Source organism: Protopterus annectens, chromosome 12.part0 (assembly GCF_019279795.1).
Source record: "Protopterus annectens isolate FY-2018-M chromosome 12.part0, PAN1.0, whole genome shotgun sequence".
Classification (NCBI taxonomy): Eukaryota; Metazoa; Chordata; order Ceratodontiformes; family Protopteridae; genus Protopterus; species Protopterus annectens.
The window spans coordinates 1,316,013,723-1,316,028,519 of record NC_056746.1 but is presented as its reverse complement, the minus strand read 5'-3'; the positions used below and the strand labels follow the sequence as shown (position 1 = coordinate 1,316,028,519).

Sequence of the window (14,797 nt, the reverse complement as noted above, 5' to 3'; positions counted from 1 at the left end):
AAAGGTGCCACACAACCACCATGCAAAAGCCCTTAAGGGAGAATACCAACTTGTACATCTGGCAATGTCCTACTTATAGATGACTCCCTTGTTAGACACACAAATGCTCAATTCATCTGGCTGAGCAAAGACAGAGTGACATTTAGATACCTCTCAGGTGCCAGTATCTGCAACAACAAGATGGACCCAAGTGCCCTTCACCCCCAAGTACACAGATGACCTGATCACTGTGCACATGGGAGTGAATGATTTGAGATGCACCTCCTAAGAAAATGTGAATTGGGACATGATGGAAGTCTCAGAATACACATCTCGGAATGGTGCAAAACTAGCATAGAGTGGTATTCTAAACCTGCCAGGAACGATGCCTCAAAACAAAAGATAAATTGACTTTAATTATTGGCTTAGGAAATGGTGTCATTCTAAAGGTATCAAATATATACATCAGCACATCATTATGAATCTCATTAACAAAGACACAGGTAATCTGTAAATGGTTGAGATAATGGTTATGGTGTTTACCTTGCAAGCATAAGGTGCAAGGTTTGATTCTCACATGGGGTAGTTGGCTAGGCTTAAAATGATCCACAAGGGCAGTTAGCCTAGTAATAATCTATGAACCTATGAACATAATGTGAACTACATTGGGTTTTCTAAAGGCAGATACTGTCTCATAAACTCAGTGGGCATTTTTGAACCAGTCTTTGAGACACTGGACTCAGGTATATCAGTTCATACCGCTTACCTGGACTTGACCAAAACCTTTGATACCATTCCATATCCTACCATCATTGACAAGCTAATCCACCTAAATATAAGCCCTTGTGTAAGCTGCTGGATAGCAAATTATCTCACAGACAGAACCTGCCTGAAAATGCTGTAGACATAACTTCAACCAAAAGAGTAGTTGTTACCAGTAGTTACAAGTAGTGTGCCCCATGGGTCTGTACTGGGACCACTCATCTTTAGCATCTACTTCTCTGAAACCAAGGCCAATGCCAAGGGCCTCTAGCTGATGATTCCAAACTGGGGAGCCATAATAAGCACCCCAAATGACCACCAGATTCTAACATGCACTGACAAGAGGTACTTAGACCATATCCTCAAACAAAAGACAGTGATATACAGCACTGCATCCTTTGATAAACCAGAGCACTCATGCTCCTGTCACATAGGGTACCCCCTGTCAAAGTACTGACTCAGTCATTAAGAACTTGGGCACATATGACAATGGACTATTCATTGACTAACACATTGCCAGTGTTGTTACAGAGTCGTTTTATGTAGCTAGACTGATCACCAGGGTGCATCTTCTCACCACCTTCTACTCCTCCCTTATTATAGACTATATTGCCCCTTTTCATATGTATTTATTAAAGTACATGGCCCATCTCTAGTGACCATAGCATTCCCTTACTAAGACAGTCAAGGTCATGTCCACATTGACCTACCCTGTCTGTCTTAAAGCATTCTCACTGTTTTCCATGTCTGTCAACTTTGATGATCAGTTTCTAGCCAAGGGAGCCTCAAGGATCCAGTCCTATGCAATCTCCTTCACATCCACAAAACTAATAATACCCTAAATGTCTTCTCAAGAAATCTTACCTTCTGTCACATTTGTATCACTGCTGGCAGGACTTAGCAACAGTATTAAGTCTGAAGTTAAAAATCAGATAATATGTGCCCCACCAACTTTTGGAATATTAAGTGTTCCACCAAAACATTTGCGCTGTTGCAGTGGTGTACCCCAAGGATTCCAGTCACTGGAACTGGAACACATCTCTGGTCAGCAACTCCCACCTATCCAGCCCCAGATCGTTTTCCCAAACCCAGATCTAAGGCAGCATAGTTGATAGCTCTGCCTTATACCAGGGGGAGTCACTCTGCCTCTGCTTTAGTTATTAGGTCTATGCACTGAATTTAGATTGTGTTCTACCTGAACATGGCAGCTGTGACAACCATACTGTAAAGCTGTAAATAGAAAGCCCAAGAAACATGCCAGAAAATGTTTACTGGTAAGCATGGAATGCCTTTAGAAATTATCTTCAGCAATTATTTATACATTTTTAAGAGCAGCAAAATGAAAACTAATAAAGGGTACCTTAACTTATATTTCTAAACTTGTGTCAAGAATAATTTGGCATGAGAGCACAATTACACCTAAAATGTAACAAATCATGTGCACATACCTGAGTCTGTAACAAGTCATGTGCATACACCTGAGTCTGTAGCAAGTCATGTGTGTACATCTGAGTTTATAACAAATCATGTGCATACACCTGTCTGTAACAAATCATGTGCAGACACCTGGGTCTGTAACAAATCATGTGCATACACCTGAGTCTGTAACAAGTCGTGCATACACCTGAGTCTGTCACAAGTCATGCACATATACCTGAGTCTGTAACAAGTCATGTGCATACACCTGCGTCTGTAACAAATCATGTGCATACACCTGAGTCTGTAGCAAGTCATGTGCATACACCTGCGTCTGTAACAAATCATGTGCATACACCTGAGTCTGTAGCAAGTCATGTGTGAACACCTGAGTCTGTAACAAATCATGTGCATACACTTGAGTCTGTAACAAGTCATGTGCATACACCTGAGTCTGTAGCAAGTCATGTGTGTACATCTAAGTTTATAACAAATCATGTGCATACACCTCTGCAACAAATCATGTGCAGACACCTGTGTCTGTAACAAATCATGTGCAGACACCTGAGTCTGTAACAAGTCATGTGCGTACACCTGAGTCTGTAACAAGTCATGTGCGTACACCTGAGTCTGTAACAAGTCATGTGCATACACTTGAGTCTGTAACAAATCATGTGCATACATCTGAGTCTGTAACAAATCATGTGCATATACCTGAGTCTGTAACTTGTGCATACACCTGAGTCTGTAACAAGTCATGCATGTATACCTGAGTCTGCAACAAGTAATGTGCAGACACCTGAGTCTGTAACAAATCATGTGCATACACCTGAGTCTGTAACAAGTCATGTGCATACACTTGAGTCTGTAACAAATCATGTGCATACACCTGTGTCTGTAATAAATCATGTGCAGACACCTGAGACTGTAACAAGTCATGCACATATACCTGAGTCTGTAACAACAAGTCATGTGTATACACCTGAGTCTGTAACAAATCATGTGCATACACCTGAGTCTGTAGCAAGTTATGTGCATACACCTGAGTCTATAACAAGTCACGGGCATACATCTAAGTCTATAACAGCTCATTAGCATATATGCCTGAATCTGTAACAAGTCATGTGCATACACCTGAGTCTATAATAAGTCATGTGCATTGCCTTCCTGTTTTAACAGAAGTGCTTAGGTTCACTTCTCAAAACCTCCTAAATTTATCACTTGCTGTAAACTCTCTAACTTCCATTCAGAAACCTTTAATGCCCTCCTCTCTAAAGTAAACTGGAAATTCCTTACCTAACTCCCACTAGAAGAAGCAGTCCTAGCTTTCAACTCCACCTTCCTTAGCATCTTAGACTCACTTGCTCCCCCTTGCAATGTCCGAATTAAGTTCACCATATCTCCGTGGCTTTCAAAAGCCACTCATACCCTTATGATAACTAGAGACAAACTATGGAAAAAATGGTCACAAACTAAGCTCTCTGCAAACTTACAAAAATATAAAGAACTCAGAAATCTGACAAAAAAACACATAAACAAAGATAAAAGGGATTTCTATAATAAACCTCCCACAGCCCTAAAATCTAATCCTAAAAAATTCTGGAACTCTATTAATCAAATATTACATCCCAGTAATCTTTGCTCCCCCAATCAATGCCCAGACAAGACATCTGAAGAAACTGCCACTATCTTCAATACCTCTTTTATCGATTTAATGTCTAAGCTACTGAACCCGAACCCAAACTCCTCTACTACTAACATCGCCAACTTTTCTGAACCTACTCCTAATACTATCTCCTCAAATACCTTCTCCCTCAAACCTGTACCTACTAGCTACATCAAAATTAAAACCATGCTCAGGATCAGCTGGCAATATTCCTTCCACTTTACTTCTACTAGCAGCTGACTCTCTTGCTCTCCCTGTATCTATCCTAATTAATCGCTCTATCTCTGAATCTGAAGTCCCTTCCATCTGGAAACAATGCTACACTCTATCTATACACAAAGGAGGTAACTCCTCTGATATCTTCAACTTTAGACCTATGGCTATTCTCTCCCCTCTCTCTAAAGTACTAGAAAAATGTATTCATAAATAAGTTATGCAGTATCTAATATAGGAAAATTTGCTTACACTCACACAAAATGGCTTCAGTCCCAAACATAGCACCACTATTATCATTCTTCAATACTGTCTCTATAGCCATGGATGACCATAAACTTAGTTCTTGCCTATTATTGGACCTCTCAAAAGCTTTTAACACTGTCTCACACTCTCTTCTGCTGCACAAACTGTATAACCTCAACTTCTCCTCAGATAATATTGCATGGTTCTCCGCTACATCACTGATAGATCTCAATCAGTGAGATGGCACTCTGCACTCTCCCCTCCTCTCCCTGAAAATATAGGTGTACCTCAAGGGTCTGTCCTAGGGCCTTTACTTTTTAATATCTTTACTAATCAGCTCTATACCTCCTGTCCTCAGTCATCTTTAGTGCAATACACAGATGACACTACAGTCATCACCACAGCCAACTCTCCCTCTAAGCTCTTCTCAGCTACTCAGGCATCTTTTAACTTAGTTGAAATATGGTCCTCCAACAACCAGCTCATCCTTAACCCTAAAGAAACAAAGCTGTTACTCTTCCTACCTAAAAAGTTCAACAAGATTAAACCCTTCTTCTCCATACCATCCCTTAATAACACTCCCATTTAGGTAGAACCCAGCACTAAGTTCTTAGGTGTAACCATCGACGATCAGCTTAAATTTGGCTTGAATATTAATAACTGTATCAAAAAGGCTCTTTCAAAATTAAGGCTTCTTTACCATAATAAGAAATTCCTTATCTCTAAAGCCAAGATTACACTCTCCCTTACCTACCTTGTACCTAGTCTAATGTACAATTCTCAAATTCTCAAAAATCTTAACTCAACACTCCTGACCAAACTCAAATCTACCTACAACAAGGTAGCTAGATTTGTTGCCCAACAGACCTACAAATCCCATCAGTGTCTCTCTCTAAACCACCTAAACTGGCTTGAATTATCCCACCAGCTTCTTCACTCTCAGCTCCAGATCATCCATTCTATCCTATACCAGCCTTCCTACTGCCCAGCACTATCCCCTCTCATCTCCCATGTTTCTCTCTCCAGACCTCTCTGAATCTCTAACCAAGACCTACTACAAATCTACAAACCCAAATATAGTCCAAATTTGAACGCAACATGTACAGCTATCACCCCTCTATTGCCTGGAATAGGCTACCACTAGAAATCAGGACCCTTACACATCCTAAACAATTTAACACAGCCACCAAAGAGCACTTTAAAAGTCACTGGTCCTGCCACTGCACTCTCCCTCCTTAACATCCCCTACTTCTCATACCTTAATCTACTTTCTGCCCTTAACTCACTCTTCTCACTAGCTCTCTCTAATCTTCCTTGACGACTCTTTCTACTGTTTTCTAAAATCTATTAATCAAATTGCCTCAGAGAAACATTCTATTGTAATTGTCTTGCCTTCATGCAACTACATTATGATAAAACTGGGTTTCTGTAACCACTTACCCCAAAAACTATACTCATCTTGATGACATATTTCTTTTTATACATCTTGAAATAGTTATGCTATACTCCTGATTACTGACACTGTATAACATTGTATTTCTCCTTAATGCCTTGTAATAATCCTGTAACATTGCTGTTTAATGATAATTTATAATGAAAATTGTATAATATGTTGGAGATTTTCTCCCCGGGCTGCCACTGAAAAAGTGCTCTTCAGCTCAGTCGGACAATCCCAGTCAACAAATGTAAAATAAATAAATAAAGTCTCTATACATACCACCACTTGTGATTCAAGGAGTTGAGTCCATAGCTCTCAACTGTCCAGATTTTCACAGAATATTTGGCTCATACTTTTGGTCTGATCCTCTTAAAATATTTGGTTTTCTGGCAAGTCACTGAGAATTGAATTCACTAAATAATGATAGCCCTTTAAGTTTCATTCCTATCTTTCAGGAAACACATGGTAACACAAAACACTTTATTTTAGCAACTTTCTAAGATTATGCAAGCAATATTTAAAATATGTCCCTTTTTTAAGGCCTTTGCCCCCCCCCCAATAAATTTTGGCTTTTTCCAGATTTTTTGTGCTGCAAAGTTGAGAGATTTAGTTGAGTGTCAAGTGGATCTAACAAGGAGCTGAGAGCTTCGAGGGAAGAGAAGTTTAGTGCTACTTATGCTAAGTTGTTTGCATCGTTAGTACCATAACAGGTAGTATACTTGCTCTTGATGCAGAAAGCTGTGGGTTCTACTCCTATAGTATGCAGATGGATCACTGATACTGTACTGTGTTGCACTTTAAATGGAGTGGATGCTGCAGTCCTATGAATGTTCTCCTTTGGAGGAGTTACCTAGTAACTATGAACCTGTCATCAGTTTGCCATCCATTCCCCATTGTAAAATTACTAACTTATAATTTTTTTTAATGTTGCATAGGCAATTTATTCTTCAAGGGCAACAGGCACTTTATTTGTAGATGAAACAATGAAATATAAAGTTGTTTCCTAGCAGCAACCTCTTCATTAGTTACAGATCCCTTTAATGTGGAATTATTTAGATAACTTACTTCTGCAGAGATTTTGCATATTTACTGATATTGGTGGATTGTAATGACAGATGTTTGAGTGGCCTTTTATGGTTGAAATTTTCCGAAATGGGTAGTTTTTTCATTATTGGTTCATACATTTTGTTTCATTGCTTACTAGAAGACTGTTTCAAACTACAAATTTAAAACACATTCTAACAAGTGGTGCTGTATTATACAAGGAATATAATTTAATACAGTCAGGTTAATACAACCAGGAAGGTGAATCAAAGAACGCAAACATGTATGCTTGCTCACAAGATGCAGGAGATCAAAATAGGGAAAGAGACCAATCACCAATGGAGTCCCCTAGGGTTTGGTGCTGAGACTTTTTCTGTTTGGCATGTACATCTCAAAAGTAAAAGGAAATACCAAAGGGCTTTGGCCGACTAAGTTTGAGATGACTGCAAACTAGTAGCAGTTACTGAATCCCCAAATTACTTAACCGTCATATCGGAAGGTTTGTCTCAAACAATAACTGGTGCCAGAATCATGAATTGAAATTAAACTCCAAGAAATACATTATTGTATCCTTTGGGAAGTCATCTAATCCAGGAAACTGCCAAATTGACAATACCCCTGAGACCTGACCCAGTTGTTTGGCATTTGGGAACTTGTGTGTACAGTGACCTAACTTTTGACCAACATTTGCCCAGAGTCATAAGAAAGTCTTTCTATATTGCACAGCTTATAAACTTGATTGTGACTAGATCTAGAGATGTTATTGTCCCCTTTACAAAGCCCTCATTAGGTCAATCATTTTGTATAATGCCCACTTTGGCATGTATCTGTCCAGATCCATGCAACAATTGGAATACCCACAGAGATACCTTGCTAAAGGGATACAAGTCCAAAACAATAGGTCTTGCATGGACCACCTCAAAGATTTATCACTATACTCAGTAGCTTACAGAGTGCTTAGAGGTGACGTGTTTGGCATTTATTTATTTATTTATTTTACATTTGTTGACCGGGATAGTCTAGCTGGAGACATGTGGCCCGGGGAGAAAAGCTCCAAGAAATCGTACAGAGTTTATACAAAGTTAAAATAGAAGTTATACAGATATTGAAAGAACAGAATTATCGCAAAAAAATGTTTGGTTTTTTTTTATACACAAGTAGTACAAATTAGAATACTCATCTTCATTTTGTAAGGTACAGTATACATATATACATATATGTTATATGCAATAATATAGTTTATTGATACGTAAAAGGTAGTTACTAAAGGATGTGAGGTGAGATAAGTGAATAGGAGAAGATTTAGTCAGGGTTAGTACAGGGCATATAAGGCATCCTCCAACCTAATACAGATGGACTTGCTGAACATCAGCAAGTCAAATGGTATCAGAAATACTCAGTCCAGGTATCTAAACTGAATGCTGTGGAGAGATGGATATATATCACAGAGGCTACCACTGTTCCAGAACATACTATCCATTCAAGTAAAACAAAGTTCATCCCTGTCCACATTCAAATGCAACTTGGATCTAAGGATGGGTAATAGAAAATGTACTCCAGGATTGCCTGTCATACCACTAATGGATAGTGGCAGTTCCTAAATACTGCATCCCTTACATGGGTTCCCTCAAATTATCTATAGTATGATCACATTTATTCTCACTAGGGCTAATATACAATTATCAGCCATGGGATAAGTAAAACCAATCAGGAAATGTTAATTCAAGCACCAAAAGGGAAATTGCTTAAGCTTAAAATGTCCTGCAGGTGAACCATGTTGTGGTAGTAAATAGTTTTAAAAAATTGCCCTTTTCAGATCACTAAGTGCCCCTATAACCCTCCGCCCCTCCCCCCCAGTCTTCAACAGCTTCCGGCGCCTCTGCCAGAAACTTTAATGATTAGCGCTTTCATGCATTCAAAAATAATTGGACTTATTTATTTATTTTATTTATTTGAATTTGTTGACCGGGAGAGTCCACTGGGTCAGAGCAACCCATTTTCAGTGGAGGCCCAGGGAGAAAAGCAATAAAGGTTACATTATTGAAAATTACAGTAGTAAAGGATATATAATAAGCAAAAGGCTTTCTTGCATAACTTTTCTTACAGAAGAATATAAAGTTACATATTAGATAGGAAAATATAATATGAAAATCAGTTTTCAGACATTTGAGCAAGTTTGGAAAGATAGGACATATATGATAAGATTATTTTTAAGATGAATTTAGAATTATTTAAGCATTCTTAGTAAAGAATAGTATGTGGGTTACTTATTGAATTAGAAAGGTCAGTTAAGCATTGCGAGGTGTTAATGCATAGAGTACAATTTATTAGACTTATACCATATAGAATATCAATGAGAAAGGGGGATAACTTTGTTACCAGAGAAAATCGGATGTTCTGTTGCAGGAAAAGTGTACTTCAACAGATAACAGTTTTTCAAGTCATTCAGTCTTTTATAACAAACAAACCTCCCTAGTAATTAGTTAAATCAGCCAATTACAAACTAGTCAATCCTATATTAAAGTGACAGAGACAAAAATTCCTTAAAATTTCACTGTTTATTATTTATTATTTATTTTATTGTGAAGTGCTCTTTAGCCAGCTTTGAACATTAAAACTTAGATACAACTTCTTTCTTCCTTGAAATGAAAATGTAGTGGCCTTTTAAATGTAGGACTTCCATTAACTAAGGCAGTCCCTATCAACAAGCGATATATGAAGTAAGCTGCTGGTACATAAAATGATACCTTTGAGACCCTTTTATGGATTCTAGCAAATACAAATATCTAGAAAACATCATTCTTTGGCAAAAGATCTCTTGAGTAATACCTTAATTTGTTGCATAGACCAGCATTTCAGGCTAACCTTTCTTAAACAGAAAGTATGGCTCTAGGTTTCAGTCACTAGGATGACCACTGTCAGTTCTATAACTCAATGCAAAGACTGCTCTGGTCTCTCAGACCCTAACTTCTGCCATGTTGTCAGTTAACCTGCTTTATATATACATACCTCCATCTTTGTCTCTTTCTCTCTGACTACCTGAGCACTGTGGTAATCTTGTAAGGGGGTCAGCCTCAAATGCTTGCTTCAACAACATTTGCTTATAAAAATGGTCTTTTATACAAATATTCCACATGCCCTCTCCTAATTAAAGTGCATGATGGTCCTGCCTTACAAATTGGCACTGTCCACTAGGTAACTCTCAGTTGTGCATTTGTGTTGTGTTACGTAAAATTAAAGATGGGAAATGGCACTTGCAAATGCACTGAGGAAAAGCAAAGATGAACAAGTAAATTACTGAATTTCTTGACACAACAGTGATGAAAATATTGTTAAAACTACTACCCTAAGAGAGAGAGAATAATTACACAGAATAATCTAATTAATACACGTGCATGAGTAGTAATACTGTTTGAGAAAAATTCTGAAACTGTTAAATTATTTTAAAAAAATCTTTAAACTTATTTTCTTAGACTTGGCTCCCTAGTAGAGATTTACAGTCTTGGACTAAATTTTGATAAATGCATTTATAAACTAAAGTTTTGGAGACAATAAGAGAAAATGTACAAACAGCAAATGTGCAGGTACTGTGTTATGCAGTTTCAGAAAAAGGTCCCTGCAAGTGATATGGAGAAACTGAGACGTTTTAATTGTTAAAAGGCTGAAATGGTAAAATACTGAAGTAATCATGCTCGGAGTTTCTTTACAGTAGCAAATAATAAGAGGTTCTAGTACATGTCCTGGAACTGCTAAAAAGAGAAATGATGACATTTCTTATTAATACAGTAAGTCAGAGCTGTAATATTGATTGTTAGAGTGAAAATTAACAGAGTAAACTTGTGATACATTGCTGATGCTATAGAGAGTAAATCAAAGCCAAGAAAGAAGAGTAAGCAAAACTGAACAACGCACTGGAAAATGCAATGTAAGCTACTTTAAGAAGTGCATATCGTACAAAACATCATTAAAAGCAGCAAAGAGCAACAATATTAAATTGCTTGGTAGTCAGTAAATAGTCTCCAGATGTTATTTACTGTGGTTTGGATAAACTGGAATGTGGAATGACACAGCCAGGACGCAGGGCAAATACAATTCTGTCACCAAAGAAACCTTTGTCTGGACATGGCCTTTCTGTTAACACCCCCACCAAGGAAACATGGCATAAAGGTAAATTTTAGGCCCCCCAATATTGAAACCAGTGTAGCTCAGTTGTGTTAAAAAAAGTGACAGCAAATTTACTTAAGTTACATTTGTCGACTGACTGTTGACATTAGATTTGTAGAAACATTCCTTTTTATTTTTGTGTATCTGGGCTACAGAAGTCCGCAGCATTAAAAAAGAAAACAGCAGCTTTGTTCAAGAATTAGCACTGCCATGTGTTTACAGTGGGAGAAGGGTAACAGCTTCAAGGCAAAGGGATTTAAGTACTGTTTTAAAAGACTGTGTTTCACTTGGTTAGTGGAGATGAGCTGGTCGTTTTTTTCTAAAGAAAGACTACTGTATAACTAAATGTTACATCCTGAATTTGTATAGTCTGAGAATCTTCAGGATGTTAGAAGGTGTCTCAAAGCACTTGTTTCCTGAGAAATTTACGAGTGAGTGTGTGAGCATGATTACTAAAAAAATGCATGCTGCGTATGGACTGAAATCTTGGAGAAAACAAGATCCAATTCAAAATGTTCAAAGTTCTGAATTCATATGTAAACCTTGATGGACCATCTACAATACATCCAAATTACAATGCAATGTAGCACACCCATAGCAATACTCAGCTTTAAATCTCGATGCACGACTGAAGTCAATAAATCAGGATTATTTATTTTATTTTTTATACAATAATGTTGTGAAGTCTGCTTACTTAGCATGTGATGTCACAAACATATACTGTCCTGTTCTGTCCAGAGTATCTGATGCATGGCTGAAACCATTCAATTCAGTGTTGGATCCACAGCTGGAGCAAGAAGGAAGGAAGCCCCTAATATGTTGTCAAGGTTCTGGCGTCCGACAGCACAGCTTATTTCTATTAGGTATACTAGAAACATGGCACTTTTCCAAAGAAAAACAATACATTTAACACCTTTTTGCTGTGGCTGACATCAATCAAGAAACAGTAAATTGACCAATTTGTTTTTATAGTCTCAACCACTTAGCATAAGAAATCTGGACAAGGCCAAAATAATGTGGGGGCAAAGGTCAAAAATGGTAAATAATGTGGGGGCAAAGGTCAAAAAATGGTAATTTGGCATTCCAAAAATACATAAAAGTACGTCAGACCCTCCTTTTAGGCATATTATTTCCAACAAAAAAAACAAAACAGAGAAGATTGCTGATTATTTAGACAGCATTCTTAATCCATTAGTGCAGAAAACTCATAATTACTTAACAGATTCCTGGGCTTTTTTAAATGAAATTTTTCACAAAAAAGATGGTTTGTCTGATTGCATATTAGTCACCCTTGATGTTGAAGGGCTTTACACTAATATACCACACAAAGAAGGTTTACAACTATTTAAGTTATTTCTTACCAAATACACTTCCTTTTCCTCTACTAAAATTAACACACTACACACATTAGTTAAAATTGTTTTGAATAACAATTTCATCTTTTTCAATGGGCAGATTTATAAACAAATCAAGGGCATAGCTATGGGTTCAAAACTAGCACCTGCATTTGCCAACATTGTATTAACCACTTGGGAAAACTTACACACTTTGGACAACTTTCATTCTATACATATTTATAAAAGGTTTATTGACGATATTTTATTTTTGCATGGAAGGGCAACAAAACCTCTTTAGACATGTTTATATCTGACATGAAAAAAGTATTGTTTTTTCGAATCTCATTGTTTCTGATTGTGGTTCTTCTATTTCTTTTCTTGATACTAAAATCAGTATTCTGCTTTCTAAAACTATTTGTTCCACTATTTATAGGAAAGATACCTGTAAGAAAAACTTGCTAGACTTTTCTAGCGCTCATCCATTCTTCATGAAAAAGAAACTTGTTAGAAGTCAATTTATACGTATTTCCAGAATCATTAGTATGGACCATAAATGAATAACATGCAAAATAGCAAAATGGAAGTCAACAAGCATCCGGGACTCAATGAAAGTATTTCTATTGCCCCCCTCCTCAGATTAAGAGCTGCGAAATTATAGATCCCAAACAAATCTAATGTTCTTCCTTTACTTAATTATTAAGTTATTAACTAATTTCTATGTCAGGATTGCTATCTCAGCCTGTATTTGAACAATATATTTTTCGACATAAGATGATGAACTACACTGATGTCAAGAAGCTGAAATAATTTTTAAAGTGTTTTAGAATGCTTTTAAAGTATATGTATTTTCCATTTTGCTATTTTGCACATTATTCATCTATTTATTTAACATGAAGGTTTTAAACATATTTTTATTAACATGGATAGCTGCTTATTACTGTATTGCTCTGAATTTTGTAAGCATGATTACAAAAGTTACTTCATGCAAGTTCTGGGGTCAGAGAAATTCCGAGGAAGCATACATTCTTTATAATAGAAATTGTAGTTCAACTTTGCTCCACAAGATGGCATTGTATTAAAAGTTTTTTTTTTAGAAGAGGTTTTAAAAGGTTTTAGAGGTGTTAAAGTTTAAATTAAAGTAATAAAAGTGACTGCATCAAAGAGTTTGCAAACTTTTAGACAACTGGTATGGTATTTGATTGTTATCATTAGTACAATTAGGTCAACGGTACTTTTTATGCAAGAAATAAGGCATTTAGAATGTGCCTTTAAAAGTTTTCATGACATAATTTTCAATTATAGAAGAGAAATAGCCCAAAAACAAATAAACAAGATGATGGCAGGAGGAACCAACCGTAAAAATACACTGGAATCCAAAAAATAGCGTACAGAGTTTTTAATCACCGCTTTCATCAACAGACTTCCTCAGAATACATCCTTACAAAAAAACATACCCTTAAATACACATTAAAACTAATTACCTAATTACTCACAAATCAATTACTAATTAAAAAATTACAATGAGAAATAACAAAATTATTTTAAAAAGAAAGACAAGTCATGATGTTTATTAATACATAACTTGCGATATTTTAAAAAACACTTTACATTTATTGTTTCATTTAAACCTGGCGGTTTATCTGACATTAATTTAATCTGCCATAAAGTCTCCCTCTGTTCCAGGTAATTTTTGAAATCCCCTGCCCTCATGTCTTGTTTACAAACCTCTACAACAGAGAAAACAATTTTTTTTGAAATTGGGACAAGTAATAGAATGTTTAAACAAAGCATTGTTATGATCTTCACTTTTTATATTATATATATATGTTCTTTAATGCGTGTCCCCAAACTTCTGGTGGTCATTCCCACATAGAATGCAGGACATGCAGTGCACAAGGCAATATAAACTACACCAGATGTATTACATGTGATATATCCAGGAACCTCCAAAGTTCTATCTGCAGTAATAACAGAAATAAATGGACCTGTAGAAATGTATCTGCAAATTTTACAGTTATAACAGCAAAACATACCTTTTTTAGCAGTGCTGACCTTATTGGTGGTAAAACTATCACATTCAAGTAACTTTTTGATGATGTAATTGACTGAAAATTGAATAATTTGCTTCTGGCTACTTTAATTGACATTCAAGGATCCTTAAAGACTTTGTTGGCTAGATCAAATGGACCGGACAATGTAATTCAAGTTTCAAGCCCCGTAGGGTTTGAACAGGAACTAGAGACCGTGATTGATCTTGGTAGTCCCACCCAGAATCGTGATGTATACCACGAACGTGAAGCAAAGAGACGTTTGCCTTTTTCCGCTCGTGAGTACAAACAAGTGGGTTGCCAGTATTTATTAAATCAAAGAGAAAATCCTTTCAATTCATCAGGAAAGTATTTTGGAGGTTCCTGGATATATCACATGTAATACATCTGGTGTAGTTTATATTGCCTTGTGCACTGCGTGTCCTGCATTCTATGTGGGAATGACCACCAGAAATTTGGGGACACGCATTAAAGAACATATATA

General features: G+C 36.8%; 1 protein-coding gene across 1 annotated transcript in view; it reads left to right on the top strand.

Annotated features, from left to right (window-relative positions):
* The window catches only part of CDH4 (cadherin 4), a 2,239,932-nt gene that overhangs the window by 1,772,169 nt on the left and 452,966 nt on the right, over window positions 1–14,797 (top strand). The gene's annotated exons all lie outside the window — the stretch shown is intronic.